We start from the raw sequence: 22,593 nt of genomic DNA, 5'->3' as shown, positions 1-22,593 counted from the left end.
CAAATAAATTCCCATCCATTTGTAAAGTGATTCGAGTGAATTTCACTTGAATGTTTGAAAATTCAGTAGACTGACTGGGTGATTGAACGTACTTTACATTCTGTGTATTAAGATTAGATACGGATTCGTTCATTCGTATGAGCATTTCCCCTCCTCCAAAAAAAAAGGGATTCCTACTGAAATGTTGTAATGGAACAAATCGTACAGTCTACGGATACATGTCAAAATTAGGAAGAAGATGTATGTGTGGTTAGGAAAATATGACATATTTTTAAAGATGTTACATATTGCATGTATGCAATCACATGACTACTCAAACACGCAGTGTGGTAGATACCCTAAGCAAGACATTATTTTGTCTATCTCTCAGAATAATTGATAGATAGTCAAAGTCAGTCTAAATTTTTTATTCAGCATAAATTTCTTCAATTATTTTTTTAACGTTGATGCTACTGGTGCCTACCACCGGTTCGGGAACTAACCCGGCGAGAAGAACCGGCGCGGCGTAAGAAACTCGATAATTTTATATTTTCTTTTTAAGAGACAAAAGACTTTGTACCATTGAGGAAAGTGATTTCTAGGCAGTTGACAGACCAACGTCATTTGGTCGGATCATGTCAATTCAATGTTAATTGTAAGCAGCTGTCGGCTGGGTTTGACGTTACGCGACCAAACTATGTAGGTCCCCCATCTGCCTAGGAATCAACTTCTCTGATAGTACATACAAAGTTGAAACTTTATAACCATACGAAAGATAATTACGAGCGAATTAATATCATTAAAAGTGCACTCATAAAGTTTCATTGGCGTTGGAATTTTAAACCGTAAGGTCATATTTTCCTCACCTCAACATCGCACTCGACAAAAATTAATTTTCTGATTAAAATTCTGCAAAACTTATTTTAGATAAGGCGGATTTCACGTAAAATGTTTCTAGCGTTTTATCCACTCTGCATTGTTTTCTATCCTAACACTATTCTGTGCAAACTAGAGCGAAGTACTTAAAATGCGTTCAGCTATAAGTACAGCATAATATTGCCTTGCATTTTAAACCTGAAATGCAATGTTGAAGGCTACAGGCTAAAGCTAATATCTTGTTTAAGGAGAGCAAAGATAAACATTCATCTTTCGTTAATAAACATGATAAGATTTAAATTGTATGCAAACCCATAATATGCGATCAAAAGTTTTAAGTTCGGACACGGAACATGGGTGAGGAGCCGTACCACGAAACCGTTTTGAGACTCAAACAATCCGTCAAGAATGCTGCGTCCTGCTCTAACAACGTCATTTCACGTTTGTTAGATAAGGACGCAACATTCTCGTACGATTGTTTGAGTCTCAAAACCATTTCGTGGTACGGGCCCAGGTACTTAGAAATTCACCCATTTACACATCGCAAGTCGTCTACTTCAGCGCATGAAAATATTGCTTTTGCTCTCCTATAGCGTACTTTCTCCTTACCTGTGTAGCGGCACCCACACAGGTAAGGAAGGTCGGAAGATCTTCCTTTGCGGCCACCACGCTTGTCCCATACCTGAAAAAACGATCAACTATGAACACTACAGTTTCATTAGGTAACAATACATTAACAAAATGCAAGAAATAACAGTAAATAATACTAACTTATTTCCTTCCAAGAAAGTTAAATTTTATATCGTAGTGTTTCTCTTAATATTATCAGACTCGTACAAAACAATCAATTGAGCTTGTTTTTGTCTAGCCTGCCCGCTTAGTGTGTTATTAGGTCCAAATATACTCAAGAAAATCACTTTACGAAATTACATGTGTCTGTGTTTTGGTTTGTTATTGAAAAATTATCTAAGTATATAGCCCGCAATTTGATTGTGCCCAAATTCGTTTAATGCGCTAGAAACGTATATTTTTCGAGATGAAAAGTATGTATTGTCTAAGTATCTCCATAAAAAAAATCAATTCAGCTATCGAAGCTTCAATAGGTTAACATACATAAGATAACCGGCATATAACCGCATACAGACATAAGGTCCCGGGAAAGGACATAATATACTTTTTGTCACAGAAAAATGTACGGTATCTCCATAGCAAATTTCAGCAAAACAGGTTTTAAAAAGTCAAAGAGACAGTAGGCAGAATATAACTATGGATTCTACGAGGCAACCTAACCTAATGACCATAATATTATCCTATCTACGTCTGCTGTAGGTACGTTACTTCTTCCTGGTAGTCCGGTGAATAGGCAGTTGTTTGCTGAACCTGAATTGCGACGCCTCAGGGTTCAGGTCGTCCTGTGTTGGCTTGGAGTAGAGAAACTCAAGAGCAGTCCTTACAGACTGCTGATTAATATGCTTGTAAGTACTATGTAACAGGCTAAACCAAAGCTGAACAGCGGGGCTAATATGGTCACATTTAGCAATTCCTCAATCAATTCAGCAAATGAATTGTAAAAACTGTCAAACTGACGAATGTCAAATTAGTACGAATTACTAGACAGTAGACATGAATTGCAACCAAAGTGACCATTTTGCGAGTAATTATTATTATTATTATTATTATTTTGAATGTTTTAATAGAGCAAAAAAGCTGTGCCTTCACAGCCTACCTACAGTCAGCATGGCGCGGCCATGCCGACTGTATGGGCGCCTCAGACTCGATCGCACAAAAAGTCTGTCGTCTGCGATCTCCCTTATAAATACTGACCTTATCATTTAGATCAAGATGAATTGGACAAAGTCACACGGAGTGTACAATGTACATATTTTATCACTTGCAGACCGCAGTCCGCAAAACATACTGGAGATAGGAGGGTCTTTAAGGTGATATTTCTATCTTTGCCGCAAGGACCGACAGCAATTTAAATAAAATTTGGGACCGAGGCTATAGGTTTAATTTTCTACCGACATTGGTCTAGCAACCCATGCCGCCGTTGCTTTGTAGAGACGTAGAACAAAATGAAACCTATAGCCTGAGGTTATAAAGTGGTGCTTTATTTGAATTTTTGTCGCTCGCGTTGTGTCAAGGACTGTTGTGGCAAGGATCGGAAAGTCACCTTTAGAGTTTAAGGCCATCCCCTGAGCAAACGACTTTGACCATACATTTGCCGCGTTGCCGAGATCGCACCGAAATCCAATTTTTTAATTTTCTTTGTTTAAAATCGACAAAAAAAATTCAAACGGCAAATATGTAGTTAATGAAATTGTCGATTTATTGGCGTGTGTTTCAAATAAACGAAATTTATAAATACTAGGGATATACTGAATGTAAAAACGGTAAATTACAGCATCTCCGTAGGGGGAGCGTCTTAATAACTACCCGCGACCCTTTCTTAGAGAAACCCAAAGGGATACGTTAGGATAGCCATAAATAACTGAACTTGAAGCTGTTATGTTTAAGGTTATATTTGGGATCAACAAGATCACGTATTACTATCGAGGCCATTTTTATTAGGTCGACTTGTTTCGATTTTATTTTGTTTTATGTACTGTCAGAGAAGTTGATTCCGAGGCAGATGGCGGACCTAAGTAATTTGGTCGCGTTAAATCAAACCCATCTGATCAATCACAGCTAATATTGAATTGACATGAGCCAACCAAACGACGTAGGTCTGTCAACTGCCTAGGAATCAATTTCCTCGATGGTACATCAAAGTGTATCCTAAAATGTAATCTTATTATATTGTTAGTTGTTACTTGACCACTATAAAGTAAGAAAGATAAAAATTAAAGGTACCAAAATTTATTTAAAAATTGAACCTAACAGTTACAGGTTTATATTATTTTATAGGTATTATATCATTAATTATCTTTAGAAAATTGCTTACTTACTTACTACGATGGCTCAGCGACCCAAAGTGGATCTTGGCCTCCGACACGAGTTTGCGCCACTTGTCGCGGTCTTGCGCAGTTTCTTGCCACTCTGTGACTTGAAGATCGCGCAGGTCCGACTCCACGACATCTAGCCTATTTAATCAGAAAATTGAAAGGATTAATTTTCATGCACTTTGAATCGATACTTTTTATGTCTCTGTGGTCAGAGCGGATATTTTTTAAAAAGGTTGATTTGCATACAATTTTACCATAGCAGATTGGAAGTGGAACGATGAGATGACATAATTATCAATAATAATATGTGTATCTTGTGACCTATACTTAGTATGCATTTCGTAGAACCGTTTTTTGACGCACTTACTCTTCCGTAGTATATCGATGTTAGCCAACTTTTTACCCCTAAAAGCTGCAAGTTCATCAAAATTGATCAGTTGATCGGACAAGCGTGTAACGCGGAATTCTGTTCGCGAGTTTTTGCCACCGGTTATTTAGGCCCTGTCATCGTGCCACACGTCTGATGGAGGCGAAACAACTATATCAGAATTTGTGACAGCCACGCAGTCATTTCGAACCGGCTGCTCCGGTGTTTTGTTTCGGAAACTTTACTCAGTGGATTTAATCTAACACTATAGCCAAAACGGCAAGCGTTGTGTTTTGCTATGTATTATATTACTAGCTGTTGCCCGCGACTTCGTCCGCGTCCACCTTAACTTTTTTTTTGTATTTTTTTATAAAAAGTATCCTATGTTACTTCTGATACCTCCAAGAGTATGTGTACAAAGTTTCATGATGATTCGTCCAGTCGTTTTTGCGTGAAAGCGTAACAAACATTACATTAACAGTTTTCACATTTAAAATAGAAACTATAGTTAGATGAAACCCGCAACTCCTTGCGCCATAATTCATTTATAGTGCGGGAACCGTTCATTTTCCGTGATAAAAAGTATAACTATCCTTTCCCGGGACTCGGACCCGGAAGTATCTCCATACCAAAATTCAGCAAAATTTTGTTCAGATATAGGGGTTTGTTAAGACAGACAGACAGCTGATACACTTTCGCATTTATAATATTAGTATGGATTAAACTTTTTAATCGGGACTTAACGCGACTTATTTAAGTAGTAATGCTACTACGAGTACATACTTTTTCTCGACGTTTCGGCCGTGTTGCAACAGCCGTGGTCACGAGGGGACTGCAGGAGCGCGACGTCTTCGTTTGCACCGGGCGGTCGGTTCTACGACTACCCTCGAGTTGTCCAATATTTGTGTTCCAATACACTGAAAGTCAGTAGGTTCTCTGCGACACACAACACTAACTGTATCCGGGTTTACACTTATAGACAGAGGTGACACACGCGGTTTGCACTTATTGATCACTGGATTCCAGGCGGGCGACAATTTAAATCCGTCCTCACGATTGAAATTTTTGTACTTTTTAATTTCAATTGCTTCACGTATTACTCTCGTGTGGTAATGACGATCCGTAGAGAGGATTTTAGGGTCGTGTAGCTCCATCCAGTGATTAGTCCATATCAAGCAGATGTTCTGCTACCGCGGATTTATTTGTCTGGCGATTTTTCGACGATAAAATTCCACGAGTTAAGTCCCGATTAAAAAGTTTAACCACGAGTGAAAATAGCCTTTGGGCTGATTAATATTTTTTCAGCCTTATCCTGTTGATTGTTCAATATTGAAAGCCTGAAGGAGGCCCGCTTCGGGTAATTAAGCCGAGTGGTACCATTGACAGGGCTTCGTGATGTTGATTAATGTGCTTAATAAATATTTGTTCTGTCGCCGGCCGCGCCGTTTAACTTTGGGAGTTGCAAAACTTTTTTTTCCCGATCATTTGAATTTTACACTCGTTCCAAAGGGGGCGGAATTCAGCCAATTTTGTTTTATGTGACTGTGATTGGATCCCGAAAATTCGGTGTTGGTGATTTTGCTTCCCTCGTTTTGCTTATCATGAAATATTGATTCCGTAGCTAAAGAAAAAAAAAACGGAACCCTTGTAGATTCGTCTGCATATCTGTCCGTCTGTCCCAGCCCCTTTTTTGTAGAAATAAGGCGGAAAATACACTCTTAATTAACCGAATATCGTAAATTAACCACAAATAATAATTATTGTAAAGTGATTAGTATCAGTTAGTTTAGGTAATCAGTGATTACCTAAACTAACTGATGCCGATTTCAGGAATCATATCGCATCAGGCAACTATGGAAGCTATATGGAGAAACTAGCACCCGCGGTTTATTATGGAAAATAATAGTAAGAAGTGTATTGTGTTAATCCAGGGTATCAACTAATACCAAATTTAAGGTTAATCGCTCCAACCGTTTAGACGTGAAGACTGCAGAAGTAACAAACATCCAAACTCACAAACTTTCTACTTTATAATATTGATGTGATTAGCCACAAATTATCCTCAGCTTGATTCAATTATACGTTAGTTCAAAGCATTTCCTGTGATGGTTTATATATGTCACCGTAAGATTGTAAATACCGCGAGATTGTAATATGACGAAGTAATGGATTGTAAACAAACAGTTTTCCGGTGATTTTAAATTAATTATTTCGTATTTAAAATAACTTAAATGCCCAATGGTATGAGATGTATAATATAAAATAAAATTTAGATATATTTAAAGTGCTGTTTAAATGTTCGGTTATTAAAATTAACCTAATTTATAATTGAAACTGCACTTTAAATACATATATCTAATTTTTATTCAATGTTATACATCAAATATTCAGGTTTTATTATTGAAGTTATTATAAATACGAAATAATTAATTTAAAATCACCGGAAATCTGTTTGTTTACAATCCATCACTTCGTCATATTACAATCTCGCGGTGTTTACAATCTGACGGTGACATATATAACGCAAATATTCTTAATCGACTTTCAAAAAAGGAGGAGGTTCTATGTTCGGATGTATACAGGGTGTAATAAAACTAAACGATAATAGTAATTTGTGACGTGTAGGTATACCTTGTACAGAGTTAATTGTGAAAGTAGTAGCGCTGAATGAGTTTTTATTATTGTATGTTGCGGCAATTGTCACCTTAAAACAAAATCAACTTTTTTAGCGCTAGTGATTTCACAGGGAACTCTATAATATAGAGTTCGCTTTTCTATAGCATAGTTTTATTTTTATAGACTCTATAATATTATAAGGGATATATGCACATTGCATACCCATAAAATTTGTGTTATTACTTTGTTTTGTTACAGCCTGTATACTTCTATACCGTTTAATGAAGGTTGATATACGACATATATTTACTATCTGATGTGGGGTAACAACAACCTAATTTATCCAACGCGACGTTGTTCGGTAAGTTTACCTGCTTCCGTAATACATTTACGAGTTTCTCACAAACAGGGATAAATCTGATTATCTCACGATGTACCTTATTTATGTTTATGGGTTAATATTGTTCCTACTTCCGGCCCACTTGCGCCAGTCTAGATTAATGTTAACCTTGGGTTAAATATGATGGCGTTCGGTCCTCGTAATTGAAGACGTGAGTGGAAGAACCACCTAACATTTTATAACTTAACGACAATAGCAATAAGTACTCATTTTTCCCTTATTTAAACAAACCTTGTTACTTATCCACTTTATTGTCTGGACAATGTATCTGTAAATAATGATACATAAAATCTACAGATTTTTTTTATTTCAAATATTTTTTTCGGCCCAATAAGCCACTTTTTTTTGGTAAAAAACGGCCATTTTTTTATTATTTGTTACTTACCTGGTCCTATTTCACGTGTTCAATTATTATGAACGAAAATGCATGATATTTTAACACAGGGCTAACTGTACCGCGGATTGGCGCTAGTGGACCTAAGGCAAAATATTATTTTTCGTTTATAGGGAATACTTAACATGAGCGGACAAATGCCATAGACGACTTATAATGGGTGATGTTTTAAGAGGTAACTATAGGATTTGTTTTAAAAAAAAAACAAAAAAAATTAAAAAATTATGAAATCTGTATTGGAATAGATAATATGATCAATATAATTTAATGTTTAAAGATGATTTCACGCAAATGTTGGCCGCGGCTCCGCTTTAGATGGTCTATGCGCAGGGTCAAATTTTGGCACACTCTCACCAACATATCGACCGGTATTTCACGAATAGATGCTTCAATATTGGCTGCCAGTACGTCAATCGTTGCTGGTACCCTGTAGACATGAGCCTTAACAAGGCCCCACAAGAAATAGTCTAAAGGCGTTTAATCACACAATCTTGGTGGCCAATTGACGACCTCAAAACGTGAGATAAACTGTTCACCGAGATGCATGATTTTGTTTTGCCCAAAATTGAAGAATTGGACATGCCTGAACTGTGGTTTTAACAAGACGGTGCCACATCCCACACGGCATATGAAACAAGGGCCCAATTGAGTGCCGTCTTCGGTGAACAGTTTATCTCACGTGGCAGCAGTGGACGAATATAGGCTGATATGATGATGATGATCATGATTATCAGCTCGGTGAAGGTCAAATTTAGTTTGGATCTTTTAATAGTAAAAATGTGTAATATTATGTTTAAATCTCAACAGCAGTTTCTATATCGGATTTAGAATTTATATAATGGTCGTGTTTTGCATATTGTCACTATGTCTAATGTATTTACAATGTGACCCAAAAAGATTGCCTGTTTTAGCGTCTCCCCCGTGTGTTTAGGTGTTAAAATGTTTCAAAGTGAATGTGAAATAAGATTTTATCACTGGCGACATAAAATATTTTAGAATATTCGAGTCCCACGTGTTTGTCGTGCTACAGGATATATTGAACCTTTGAGTAATTCAATTCAGAATGCGAAGGTGTGTCAGAATTTATTAAATAAACTAGAGATCGCCCAATGGTCGAAATTCGACCTTAGTTTCAACGACATTAGAGGACTACTACCTATATTTTGTAAAAAATGTTTACTATAATTTTTTTTCAACTCTTGTCTCTGGGACTTAGCTGATCTCAGACTGGCCGTGTAAGCATTGTCTAATAGTATCTAAGATTCAATAAAAAATATCATCTATTTTCAATTTGTCAACTTGTTGTCACAGACTTCAACCATAAATAAAAGAGTATAATTCGTGATAATAAATAAATGTATAGGCTTGTCACTCAAAAATCTGTCATTTCTCATGTGTGTCTGTTGTAACTTGTAGTGTGTGTAATGTTTTATTTGTTAAAAAAATGTATGATAAAAGCATAATTTCAAAATAATATTAGTTCGATGCACTCCTTCACCATATAAACTATAACTGTGCAAAATTTCGTGCACCTACGTTTCCCCATTTTTCGTAAAAAGGGTTACAAAGTTTTTCGTTCGCGTATTAATATTATGATGATGATTATATAATACGGGACTTATTTTAATTCTTACAAATAATGATAGGAGAGTAAAAATGTACACTTTTAAAATCCATGCTTTATTAACCTAAATGTGAAAGTAGTTTTTCTGTTTGCGCTTACATCGCTAAGCCGGTTTTAATGAAATTTGGTGTGCTTATACTCACTCTTGTCGTAGGACTCAAAAGATGATTTTCATCCTGGTAAAATATGTGGTTCCCGATCGATATACAAATTTCTGCAAGTAACCGGCACCCAAAAGTAATGTACTATAACTTATTTTAGTAATAAAACCGTGCCAACGTCCTACACCTTGAAATTTAATTGCGTACTTACCAAAATAAATCAACAGCACAATACCAATTGTAAAGCAGATAAACGATCACTTAAACTAATATTAGTATCTCTTTGGGCAGCTTAAACTGAAATAGTGTATCTTTCGCTCTAACTAATCCTGCGACGGGCACCCGGTAATAATTTAACCGAAATTCCAGGGATATCCACAGCGGAATCGTTTTTATCATACTGGTTATGTAAGATGAGAGCTGCTTTAACGAATATTTTCAACGATTAAATTCATGGAATTATGCAACGAGATGGTTTGTTCAGATACTCGTATTAATGCAAACAATTTGACAAAAACTCCACGTTATAATATAATTATACTTTATTTCTTATTACTTTAATAGTAGACAATTGGTTCACTCTTGGGCATAGATTCCTCTAGTAGTCTTTCTCTCGATCAAATAGGCCCTATAATGCGCTCTTGGGGTTTAAATACCCAATTTTATCTGTCAACCCCACTACAAATGGGGTGACCATGGGAGGGGTTGCACGTTGTCAGTGTGGCCAGTATAAAATATTAAAACTATTATTTAATTAAGTTGGTAAAATATTTTAACTATTAATTTTAGTACTGTAAAATGAATAGAATATAAGATAATTTACTCAAATCATAACAAATTCTTACAAGAATTGATGAAATAATGATAAAATAATAGCTGAGGATGCGAGTAATGGATATTTTTATCAAATATAAGTAGATATTTTAAAATATTTACTTATACTTTCATTGAAAATATAATACAGTTAAGCGTGCTAAGCTTTCATTTTTCTGTAGTAAAAACTAATACGTATGTCCTTGTCCGGACTCAATGTACCATCGAGGAAGTTGATTCCTATGCAATTGACAGACCAACGTTATTTGGTCGAATATGTCAATTCAATATTAATAATTGTGATCTGTCGGCTGGGTTTGACGTAACGCAACCAAACTACTTATGTCCCCGATTTGCATAGGAATCAACTTCTCTGATAGTACCTTCATATCAAATTTTGTAAAAATAAGTTCAGAGGTTAAAACGTGACGAGGTAACAGACAGACACACCTTCGCATCCATAATATTAGTGTATATTAATTAGTTTCCAGCGACTGAACATAATTATTGAGTAATTTCAGTAATTGGAAGCCCAAATCCGAATGCAGTTGGACGTGTTCTAAGCGCAAATCCATGACGTGGGCATGTACGTTGAAATTCAATCTTGCTTGTCAGGAACACGCCATTTTAACAATACCAATCTGTTTTGAATTTGTTGCTCGCTTGCCTCCTGACAAGGTTGCCCGATGCAATGTTTGTTCTTGTTTTGAAGTAGACTTTCATCCATTTATGTCGTGTATGTTTAATGTTGTTGGGTGGATGAAAATGTATTTTGTAAATAGGATTGTAGTTGTGTTGTGATTTAAAAGCGTTAAGGTGCCGGTTGGCAGCGGGCGACATGAAGCAACCGCAGACGATGTGTCGCAGCGACACTACTGGTTTGTATGTATTTCTATGAAATACCCTACGTAGCTAGCGACACTTATTCATAGAAATACATAGAAACCAGTAGTGTTGCGACGACACGTCGTCTGCTGCAACTTCATGTAGCCGGCTGCCAATTTGTACCTTTAGTTTCTATATTTTTTTGAAATAAAACATAGTATTCTTCGTCATTTTCATATGTACGAACGGGTGAGCGTGATATAGTCTGATAATACAGTTGAAATATTTAAAACATTTTTTTTGACAGATAACACATTATGTTTGACTATAGCATTCGATAACGTTACGATTGCGTAGAGCTCTTGTTCACCCTATGTTTCTTTGTCATGCGGCCGATGCGGCTCAGCAAAATATTTGAAAATGGATTTGTAACGCGTAAATATCGTACATTTTTTCGGGATGAAAAGATAATTTGAGTCCCGGGGAAGAACAAGGGATGTTCTTCCCCGGGACTCAAATTATCTCCATGCCAAATTACAGCAAAACTATGAAATGGTTTGGTCGTGAAGAGGTAACCGACAGACGGAGAAGGTCGGAGAAGTCCAGGGAAGGTTTTAAAGTGACACGAAGTTCACCGGGACAGCTAGTCTATATATATAAAAATGGATTTTCAAATGTGTTAGTCGTGCTAAAACTCAAAAACGGCTGGACGGATTGGGCTGATTTTAGTCTAAAAATATTCGTAGAAGTCCAGGGAAGGTTTTAAAGTGACACGAAGTTCACCGGGACAGCTAGTATCATAATATTAATACGCGAACGAAAAACTTTACACACACTACAACACACACACATGAAAAATGACAGATTTTTGAGTGACACGCCTATACATACGAATTATACTCTTTTATTTATGGTTGAAATCTGTTGACAACAAGTTGACAAATTGAAAATGGATTATAGTTTTTTTTATTGAATCTAAGCCACTATTAGACAATGCTTACACGGCCGGTCTGAGATCAGCTGAGTCCCAGAGACAAGAGTTGAAAAAAAATTATAAAGTCAATATTTTTTACAAAATATACTGTAGTAGTCCTAATGTCATGTCGTTGAAACTAAGGTAGAATTTCGACCATTGGGCGATCTCTAGTTAGTATAGACTCCTCTTGACGTAGTCGTAAAGGTATTTCATTAGTTTTAATAGCTGACGCGGGTTTTTAATTTCCTCAACAATATCACTGGCGTTTGACGAAGGTGCGACCGACACTATTATTCAGAGTTGACGCGAAATGATATTTGTGTTGCCCACAATGTGTTTTCTCCTGTTTCGTACATGATTTACGATAAAATGCGGTATTGTTTTGTTATGTATGAGAGTAATTTAATATTTTGTGGTTTTTCGTATGGAAATCTATGATGAGTAAAAATTTGTTTGTATCCATTAATGTAGTCGGATTTTATTGAACCGATTTATTGTGAAATATTGGCAAAGATCATTTACTCTGTTAATTTTGCACGCCTAACTAAATCAGCATCTAGTGAAATCGTTAAAAATATTCTTTTTTTTTTCGTATGGAAATTAAAAATTTAGTTTGTTATTATTTTTTGGCAATATTCCGCGAAATAAACCTCAACCTTTAAGTAAAATATGAGTGAGTGTACACATAGGCGAGCGTACAGCACCTCCCTCCTCTCGCACACTGCCTACTATGCATACACTCGCATGCAAGAACCTGCAAACACCACCACCGCACAAGCAATAATGTTGGCAAATCCGTGCAAGGCCCCTCACCACTATGCAGATTGAAAACCTTGACGCGCGTTTCGCCCCAAGAACGTCCGTCAATCTTGACGGACGTTGTTCGTAGAGTCCACATCCTGAGGATGCTTCAGTGGATGGGGATGGAGGTGCTGTACGCATGCCTATGCGTACACTCACTAATTTACTTAAAGGTTGAGGTTTATTTCGCGGAATATTGTTAACAATAATAACAAACGAAATTTTGAGCTATGGATTTCCGCAAAGTAACGCCTGATTCTATTAACTACGAGTATAATATGAAAATTTAACCCGTTTTATTCCTTCATGACTGTGTCTGACATACCTAGTCATAAATACACTTGTTATTTACTTACACAAATAACAAAGCTAACGATGCTAGTTCTATAAATAGACTCATATTTAAAGTTCCATCAAACCTACATTTATATTTAAATACCCTTACCGAGTTCAAGATTTAATGTTTGCAGTATTTAAATTCCCTCTGCATTCGTGACTTGGGTGAAATAATTTATAGTTACAATTCCCAGATCAAAAAGAAGGAATTCTTTTACAAAGAACGTGAAAAAAAAGCCTTATGCTTTCCCAATACTGGTACCAGTATCGTTAGCCTATATTTGGTGATACCCGTATTTCGAGCTCAAAAAATATCAGCAACTTTCAATAGTTTTAGCCGTTAGCGCATAAACTTGGCTCGAAGTATTCTGAAAAGAAGAAACTTTGGTAATCATTTCAACGGACATATTGAAGGTTTCTTTTGTTTATTATCTTCTTGAATTAAATTGAGCTCCATTTTAATGTTTGCCGAGAAAAACATAAAAATATTAATAAAAGAAATTGTAGTGCTTTCTTAAGACAGTCTTTTGCTTTATTCAAAGGACGGTTCTCGGAAAGAACATAAAATAAAAAATGGCTTTACTGCAGCACTAAATTTTGTTACAAATGAATATGTATGAAGTTCTTATGTTCCAGGTATCGTAAGATACAGGGACGTTTCTTTCTTATATTGAATAGAGGCAGTAATGTAAAGCTCGTGGTTAATCCAGGTTTCAGGAATCACCTTTTCCAATGTTTTTCGATTGTAGAGCTGTGAGCTCTATGATGTGACAAAATTAGACCTTATTTTTGTTTTATGTTTGTCAGGTGTTATCAATTTAAGATATTTTTTATTGGTTAATGGAAGTTCAATAAAAGCGCAAGTGAATAGATAAACTCTTGTTAGTAGACCCTAGAAATCGTACCCACAGTTTCAGATCTAATACGTTTCATACTAAGAGTGAAAGGGACGTTAATTGACGTACCTTCAGAGGCTGTTCAGTTTCTTAAAGATGCGTTAAGGGCCTTCCAGAAATCCCTTATCGCACACGAGGGCCCTTTAAATTCGTGTTCGGTGAGAGTTTGTCAATAACTTCACATCTCTTGCTAATTATGCTGAAGGAATTTTAATCTTTTTCGTGAGCAGTCTTAACAAAGCGTTTAAAATTTTGCATACATGGACAAAAATGTCTTTTTGTCGGCATTCTTCAAAATTTTAGGGATGATTAAGGCGTTAGGGCTAGATTTATATGAAGGCGCGTGAACGAGCGGTTTCGCCGGTTCATCGCGAGTATACAAGCAACAGTAAGGCCCTTTTCACATGCATACGGTTGTCGTCTAAACGGCCCGGCGCCGTGCCGTGCTAAGCCTTTCACATATACACGATTTTCGCACAGTCACCCAGTAACGCGGCGGGTGGCAGAAGCAGTATACATGCTGCGGAAAACGTCTGGGCCCCTGTGATGTTAGCGATTAAATGGTATTCCCCGCGCTCGCCGTGCCGTGTTGCACTCGTGTCATGTGGACGGGTCTATACTCGTCCATACATTACTGCAGAGACGGCTACCGCGCCGGAACCGCGGTTGTAGTGGGTAAACACGGGTGACACACGGCCACGGCACGGTCGCCGTGCCATGTGAAAGCTGTCTAGGTAGCTCATACATTTCTACTTTGTACGGCACGGCGACCGTGCCGCAACCGTATGCATGTGAAAAGGGCCTATGTATCTATTCATCTTAATATGTTAGCAATTGAATGGTATTGCCCGCGCTCGCCGTGCCGTGTTGCACTCATGTCATGTGGACAGGTCTAAACTTATCTATACATGACTGCAAAGACGGCTACTGCGCCGGAACCGCATTTGTAGTGGGTAAACACGGGTGACACATGGTCACGGCATGGTCGCCGTGCCATGTGAAAGCTGTCTAAGTAGCTCATACATTTCTACTTTGTATAGCACGGCGCATTTTCCGCAGCATTAATATACTGCCTTAGGCCCTTTTCACATGCATACATGCATACGTCTTTGCAGTCATGTTTGGGTAAGTATTAAGTATATACCTGTTCACATGACACGAGTGCAACACGGCACAGCGAGCGCGGGGAATACCATTCTATCGCTAACATCACAGGGGCTCGGACGTTTTCTGCAGCATGAATACTGCCACCAACACCCGCCCCGTTGCTGGGTGACCGTGCGAAAACCGTGTACATGTGAAAGGCTTAGCACTAAGCACGGCATGGCGCCGGCCCGTTTAGACGACAACCGTTAAATGCATGTGAAAAGGGCCTTACGAGAACAGTTAGAAATTGGACGCCGATACTAGTATCCATACTAAATAAAGTTCTTAACCACAAGCTATATTAAACGACTGCTCTAAATTCAGAGAATCAATACAGTTTTCACTTTATGTCAGCGAAACATAAAATACGCGGATTACTATGTTTAATGTTTATACAAAACTTTGAAATGAGCCAATATGATCTACAAAGTTTTATGGGCAAGACCGGTAAGCATGTCGGATCCATGAATCATTTTTAAATTACAATTAGGCGGCTTTACTAGGATAAAAATAATATTTCTAATTCCAGTTCGACGTCTTATACAAAAAATATAAAACTTTGAAGATACCTTCAAAATTAAGAAAGAAACGCAGAAAAGGAAATTCAGTTTAAAGTTGGTCACCAAACATGCCACTCCTGATCCTGCTCTAATTAATAAATGCTATTTCTACAGGTCCTCGAAGAGACTGGGATAGCATGTTTTCGAGTGTAACTGAAACAGACTAGTAGCGTTCTCGGCCTTGTTCGAAATGTCTATCCAGCAAGGTAGCAACACTTACATACCTACTGTGTAGTTGGAATCTTTTGGTACACGACCATTGCACGACAAAAGGTTTATGCATACTCTATATTTCTGTTGAAGTCATTATCCTGATAATTTTATTATCTCACAGCTAGTTTTTATGTTTTAATCTTAGACGTATAATAAAGAATTAAAGAGAAAAGTGCTCTTGGGAGCTTAATATTTTGAAGACGTTAAGCGAACGAGTTGCTCTTAAACACATGTACTTAACAGGTACACGAACTTATAAAGCTAGTACTTAACTATCTTCATTTCTTTTATTTCTTCATCAATTGAAACACGCTTCGTCCGAATTGGCTTTGTAGGAGCTCAATTTAGTTTTCAAAACAAGAAATGTTAGGGAGGTAGCCCTTACATGTCTTGTTCAATCAACAAAATCTATCTACTTTAAATACTTTAAAACCTATCTACTTTATTATCAGTCTAAAGACCTATCTGCGGTCAGTTCAACTCGATAAATAGGACTAACGTATATGGGTGCCAAAGCAAGCTTACACGATAATATTGATGCGATGATGTTACTATTAAGAGGATTCCACACCGCCCTTTTTTCCATACAAACGTTGTCCCCTGTTTCCTCCCTGGATAATGCTAGTAGAGTTATAATTTTTTTCCTGAATATCTACGGCCACTAATACAATGTCCCTATGTTTTCTTTTTTTTTATAATTTAACTATTAAATAAGATATGAACGTTCAAAAACCCAAAAAAATGGCCAGATTTTCCGCTGTGTTCAAACGTCCAGAAAACAGATTTGGCTAGATTATACAAAAAAAAGCAAAACATAGGAACACAGCTCAAGCCTTTTTTTAATCTTAAATGAAAAAAGTACTTAAATCGGTTAAGTTTTGGAGAAGGAATCAGGGGACAACGAATCGTTGATTTTCTGGATTTTCTGCAGTTGTCTCTATCGCGTTCGGTGGTATAGGCTTGAGGTAAAGGAGACAGCTATAGATATTACACGTACTTTTTTTTCATTTCTCTAGCCCCTGTTGTATCCTCTTAAATGTGCCAAAGAATACTTAATTGTATAATAAATCGCACAGTCTATTTTTTCCTCATTAATTTCGCCTTTCTAAACATGCCCAAGCTTTATCCGTTTGATGAAAGTATATTCTAAAATATAAAATACAGCCGAGTAACTTTTAATATAAGAGCAGCACTTGGGGAGCATTTAATCTTTATAATATTGAATATCGAGAGGAATTTAAAATTTCGCCTCTACAACGCGGTCAACCTTTAAAGCATCTTTTATTTTGCCCGTCCGATGCACATACGAGTTATGTTGTAATAAGAGAACGAGAGGAAGTTATACAATTTTTCTTGCATAATTTTCTCGGAAGATGCAACCTTTTTATGGACCGTAATGTCGAGTTTTATTGAAAGTTGATAGCAATAGGGATGATGACAAGGTTAAAGATTAGCGAATTTTGTTAATAAAATAAAGAAATCACGGTAAAAAATAAGTGTTCCCAAAATTTCAGCTTGATAGCATTTGTATTTTTTTTGTTATGCGCCTTCAAAGTTGGATATTCAAGTCGAATTTTTTTTCAATTAAATTTCTTAATATTTGTATACAATTCGATAACTTATGCAATTAAAAGCAAAATTTGTTATGAAACCACTTTCATAAACGCAATATTTAATATACCTGTCGAACAAAGTTGTCTCCCGATGCGTACAAACTACGAAAGACTGACGTCATACTTTCGTAGCACTTTGTATGGAGCGTTTCGGGCAGGTCTTTTTTATGAGATATTTGAATTGTCATATCTTGGTGAATTTTTAAGCTATCAGAGTCATTCTTTCAACGATGTTTCTATTTTTTAAATGTCTTTCAATTACCGATAAGAAAAAAAAATAGTCACCATGCCTATTAAGATCTCGCTAACTAGTTTTTGCTATAAATCATGTTTAAGTTTGAAGGTTTCTCTGTACATGTAATTTTGTTGCGGTAAAAGCCAAGTTGCGGATTGACAAAGTTGGTCCCGTGTTGTTAAATAGTTTGCTCACACGTAATACTTATTGGGAATTTGTTATGTTTGTAAGATATCCTTCAAATATTTCATATAAGTTGAGGTTGTTAATTAGTATATATTTTTTAAAACGGTTGGGATATTTTTTTAACTTCATCTTTTCTAAAGACTCTTCAACCTACATATTTTCAGATTATTGTATTTGGATACTTTTTAAGGTAAAATTATTAATATTATACACAATATCTTCATTAAACACTGGTCTGAGTACTACACTGGTTGGTAGTATCCAAACTATTTTAAATTTAACATCGCATGATCCTTGGAACGATGGTTTCATCATGGATGGATCACTCATCTTATCTGACTAAATATATTTTATAAACAAAAAAAACCACGGGATAACTTCTTCTTTACAATTATATCTGCAAAGTCTGCGGGCAGATATAGCGCAAGATCCCCAAAGCCCACGCTAAGCTCGGCTCTCTCTTATCATTGCGAACATAATGAATAATCGTTAACGCCTCGAGGCCTTGTTTATACTAATTTTATTTGCTGCCTAAAGAGGCTATTGCGGAAAAACTTATTATCTAAACGTAATAAAGAAATAAAATTGGGGACACCGTTTCTGCGAATTTCGGATGGGATATAAGGCGCGGAATACTAATTCAAAGTTTGAATTGAAAAAATAATCCTAGAACATTTTAATCCCTCACAAAAAGAGGGGTGTGGAAAGTTTGACGTGATTGTGTATGTCTGTTCATGGCATCGTACCATTCAAACGGGTAGAGCGATTTTGATCTAGTTTTTTTTTTATTCGAAAGTTGACATGAGAGAGAGACATTCGTAGTAATCTTTGCAATAGTTCATCATCATCATCATCATATTTTGATCGGTTCAATATTTTGCATTCTGATGCAATGTATTAGTTTAGAATCGGGGCTGTTTTTTTTTCTTAATTTAACACATTTATTCCATAGATGGCGTTACATTCAGCTCATTTGAACTAACTCGATCATTAGTGTAGTTCGGTCTCCACCGCATACTTGGTCCTTCACATTTCACATAATTAGAAACGTCTTTGAGCGTTCCAGGTTTCAAACTATTAACAGTTAAATTTCATCGTGTTTCTGAAAACATTGACCTGAGTAATAATAAAATCGTATAGAGGTTTGCCTACTCGAACAAGATTATTTTACAAGAGGAACAAAACAGTTTTATGTGATACGTCAATTCAATAGCTCGATCGTGGGAATGGCAGACACAATAGATAATAGATATTCAATTGCTATGCGGCACCCGGGTACCGCTAAGGGGTTGATGGGTTAATTGCGCCTACATTTTTAGGGCTCCGTGCCCAAAGGATTAAAACGAGTCTCAGTTCTCGTTGATGTATGTATTTCAGTATATCTGGATGATATAATTAGCCAGTGTTTCGTTAATATTAATAGCACAGATTGTGTCCGAGAATCCATGGGCGACGGTAGTTGTTTTCCATCAGGAGACTCGTTTGCCCGTTTACTCCCTAATTTTATAAAAAAAGGTTTAAACTGAGTTTCATTTCCTTTAGTTCACTCATAGTTGATTTTCTTTTCCTAAATATGTCCTCTTGGTTTCCCTTTCGTGACCGAAGATTGCGCAGTTTTATTGCCCGTGAATACTTTAGTATAATAGGTCCACACCCCTAACTCCTAAGGTTTATTTACAATCGAGTGAGAGTATCTTTATAAATAAACTTTATCTATTTCATGCTCATTTTACTATACCATAAATTTTATTAGGGTTGTAGACGTAAAGTTTTTCATTTGGTTACAATATGTAATTTACTTGTATGTAATGTTGTTATCTAGGCCGGCAGCGTATATGTAGTAAATAAACTTTTTAATTTGATTTATAAAAACACTAGCGACCCGCCCCGGCGTCGCACGGGTATAAAATATATAGCCACTGAAAAAATGATTTAAATCGATAGCCTATGATCCTTCACGTGGTCTGCTTCTTATCTGTGCCAAATAACATAAAAATTGCTCCAGTAGTTCGCGAGATAAGCCCTTTCAAATAATTTCCCCCGTTTTTTCCACATTCTCCTATTAGCCTCAGCGTGATAAAATATAGTCTATAGCCTTCCGCAATAAATGGGCTATCTTACGCTGAAAGAATTTTTCAAATCGGACCAGTAGTTCCTGAGATTAGCGCGTTCAAGTTAGCCCTTTCAAATAATTTTCCCCGTTTTTTCCTTATATTCCTCTATTTCTTCGCTCCTATTAGTTTTAGCGTGATAAAATATAGCCTATAGCCTTCCTCGATAAATGGGCTATCTAACACTGAAAGAATCATGAAAATCCGTTGCGTAGTTTTAAAGATTAAAGGGAACAAAGGGACATATGGGAAAAAAGCGACTTTGTTTTATTATATGTATAGATAGAAGCCATTTTTGTATGTTGGTTAAAGGTTAGTAAAGTTAGATTACTTATATCGTAATCTTTTTTTAAATAACCGCTAGGACCTCCGTGCGGTAAAGAAGGATGGTTTACGTATCTTTATCCCTGCATCTTACGAATTTGCAATCAGCTCACGTGTATGACGTTTAACATTTTTCATCTATCCCAAAAAGTGCACCGCTTAGTACTTTTCATATAAAAACTTATGACACACTCAGAATAAATAAACCATATTGTGTGACCTCGTCGATCAAACTGATGATGTCACACAATATGGCTTATTAACTTTACCGTCTTGTGTTTTTAATAAGTATCATGTTATGTAACTTGCAAGGTCACTCAATAATAATATGTGCCATCCGTGCCAAAATTAAACCCAAACGGCCAGAACTTGCAGTACCCTTGCAAAGTGCGCCATAAATTCGGCGACACTGGTTTTTATAGAGTGGCCTTTATCCCGATTCCTTGACACAATTGACATTTACATGGCATGGTGTACCGAAAAATTAGGTCACGCAACATAAAAGTAAAGCCCGTCACAGACTTAAGCTATAATATATATTAATATATTTATAGCTAGACATATTTTCTATACTAAATCCACATGCCACATATTATAGCTGAGTGTGTGGTCACGCGAAATTAGTATAGAAAATATATATTAATTTGCCGAGCTATAAATATATTAATATATATTATAGCTAAGTCTGTGACGGGCTTTAATCTTGTACGTTAGTAATTATTTTCGGCTCGAAATTAGGTGACTTAAAGTTTCGTAATGCACACTGAGTAAGAATCTGAGTAGAAAACGTTGTTCTTTTTTTAAGGCTATTTTTTATTAACAAAATTGCAAAGTTATATAACATATTACAACAAAGTGAAATGTAATGATAACCTTTTCCTCATAACTTTTCCCACAAGAATATCATAAGATACATTTTTCCTCGTGCAAAACAAAAAATCCGTAGTTGAGTTAGGCATGATTTATATCCGGCGGCACGAACGCGCGGCGTAGGCGCCAAATCGCGCGTTCGGGCGGGCGCGTTAAAATCCAGCCTTATCCGAAAATGAAAATTGTAGGACAAAACCACAATCGTGCTTAAACCGAATAATCAAGCGATATAAATTGAAATTTCCCGTTTGATTGAAATCCGGTGTAATGCGATTGGGCTTTTTGATATTCGACGCACAGGTGAAGCCGATATGCATGAAATTGATGCAGTAGGCTCAAAACTGGAGCGTGTAGTAATTCGATTGTGGTGCCAAGGTCCCTCGTAACTCAGCTGTTAAAAGTGATTATTCTGTGCATGTGGGACAGCTAAAGCTTATTGAGTTATCGAATAATTGTTTCGCTAAGCAACGTAGTGTAGCGACGATTTTCTGATCTTTATCGATAACCCGTCGATCGTGGGAAATCGAGACACAATAGATATTCTATTGTGTCTCGTTCACCGGTGAGCGTATGGGGCTTGATGAATTATAAAGGAAGGAGGTTTCTCAATTCGACCTTCAAATACAACATTTTTTATATTAAAGGCTATTCTATCGTACCTAATAATCTTTCATTCAGGATCCAAGACGCCATTTATAACACGATTTTTCAAGTTTATCCACAATAAATAACATGATAAATCGACCGGAGTTGTCAGAACTAGATATCGGACGGGCAGGCAGATATCGCGACAGTTTGATCAACATGGAGTTTATCGTATCGAACTTGACATCGTAACTTACGTGTTTTTTCTTTGTTTACAGGTAAGTTTTTCCTATACCCTCCTGAGGTGAAAGGTAAGTGATTTATTTCGTTTTTAATAAGGTAAATTATGTTTTGTACTATCAGAGAAGTTGATTCATAGGCAGATGGGGGGACCTACGAAGATTGGTCGCGTAACGTCGAACCCAGCCGACTGATCACAATTAACATTAAATTGACATGATCCGAACAAACAACGTTGGTCTGTCAACTGCCTAGGAAGCAATTTCCTCGATGGTACAATACTAAAACGATGTTGTAAATTTATCGCATGGTACATTTTCTTTGATAAAACTATTCTAATATCCGTTTTCTGGACTCTAAGAATAATACCAAACTTCATTAAAGTCGGTTGAGCGGTTTGAGCGTATCTTTGTGAAAGTGAAAGAGACATAGACAAATAGACACCTTAAAATATTAGTACAGATTTTATACGCCAATATTTCATCACCAAAAACAAGAAAATTGCACATGAGTTTCTTACCTGAAATTTTATAAATTGATCAACATCGCCATGACGCACAG

At 36.6% G+C, this 22,593-nt stretch overlaps 1 protein-coding gene and 1 long non-coding RNA gene across 3 annotated transcripts in view; one reads left to right on the top strand and one right to left on the bottom strand.

Moving 5' to 3' along the window:
• LOC121740422 (peripheral plasma membrane protein CASK) overlaps nucleotides 1-22,593 on the top strand; it is a 318,557-nt gene that overhangs the window by 39,685 nt on the left and 256,279 nt on the right. The window lies entirely within an intron of this gene.
• On the bottom strand, nucleotides 3,456-22,280 carry LOC121740439. The gene is made up of 3 exons (XR_006037645.1): nucleotides 22,190-22,280; nucleotides 15,872-15,879; nucleotides 3,456-3,496 (listed from the first exon to the last, which is right to left on the bottom strand). It is a non-coding gene; the product is annotated as an uncharacterized LOC121740439 (long non-coding RNA).

The sequence above is a fragment of the Aricia agestis genome, chromosome 3, assembly GCF_905147365.1.
Source record: "Aricia agestis chromosome 3, ilAriAges1.1, whole genome shotgun sequence".
NCBI classification, from domain to species: Eukaryota; Metazoa; Arthropoda; class Insecta; order Lepidoptera; family Lycaenidae; genus Aricia; species Aricia agestis.
This window is presented reverse-complemented; position numbering and strand designations above follow the sequence as displayed.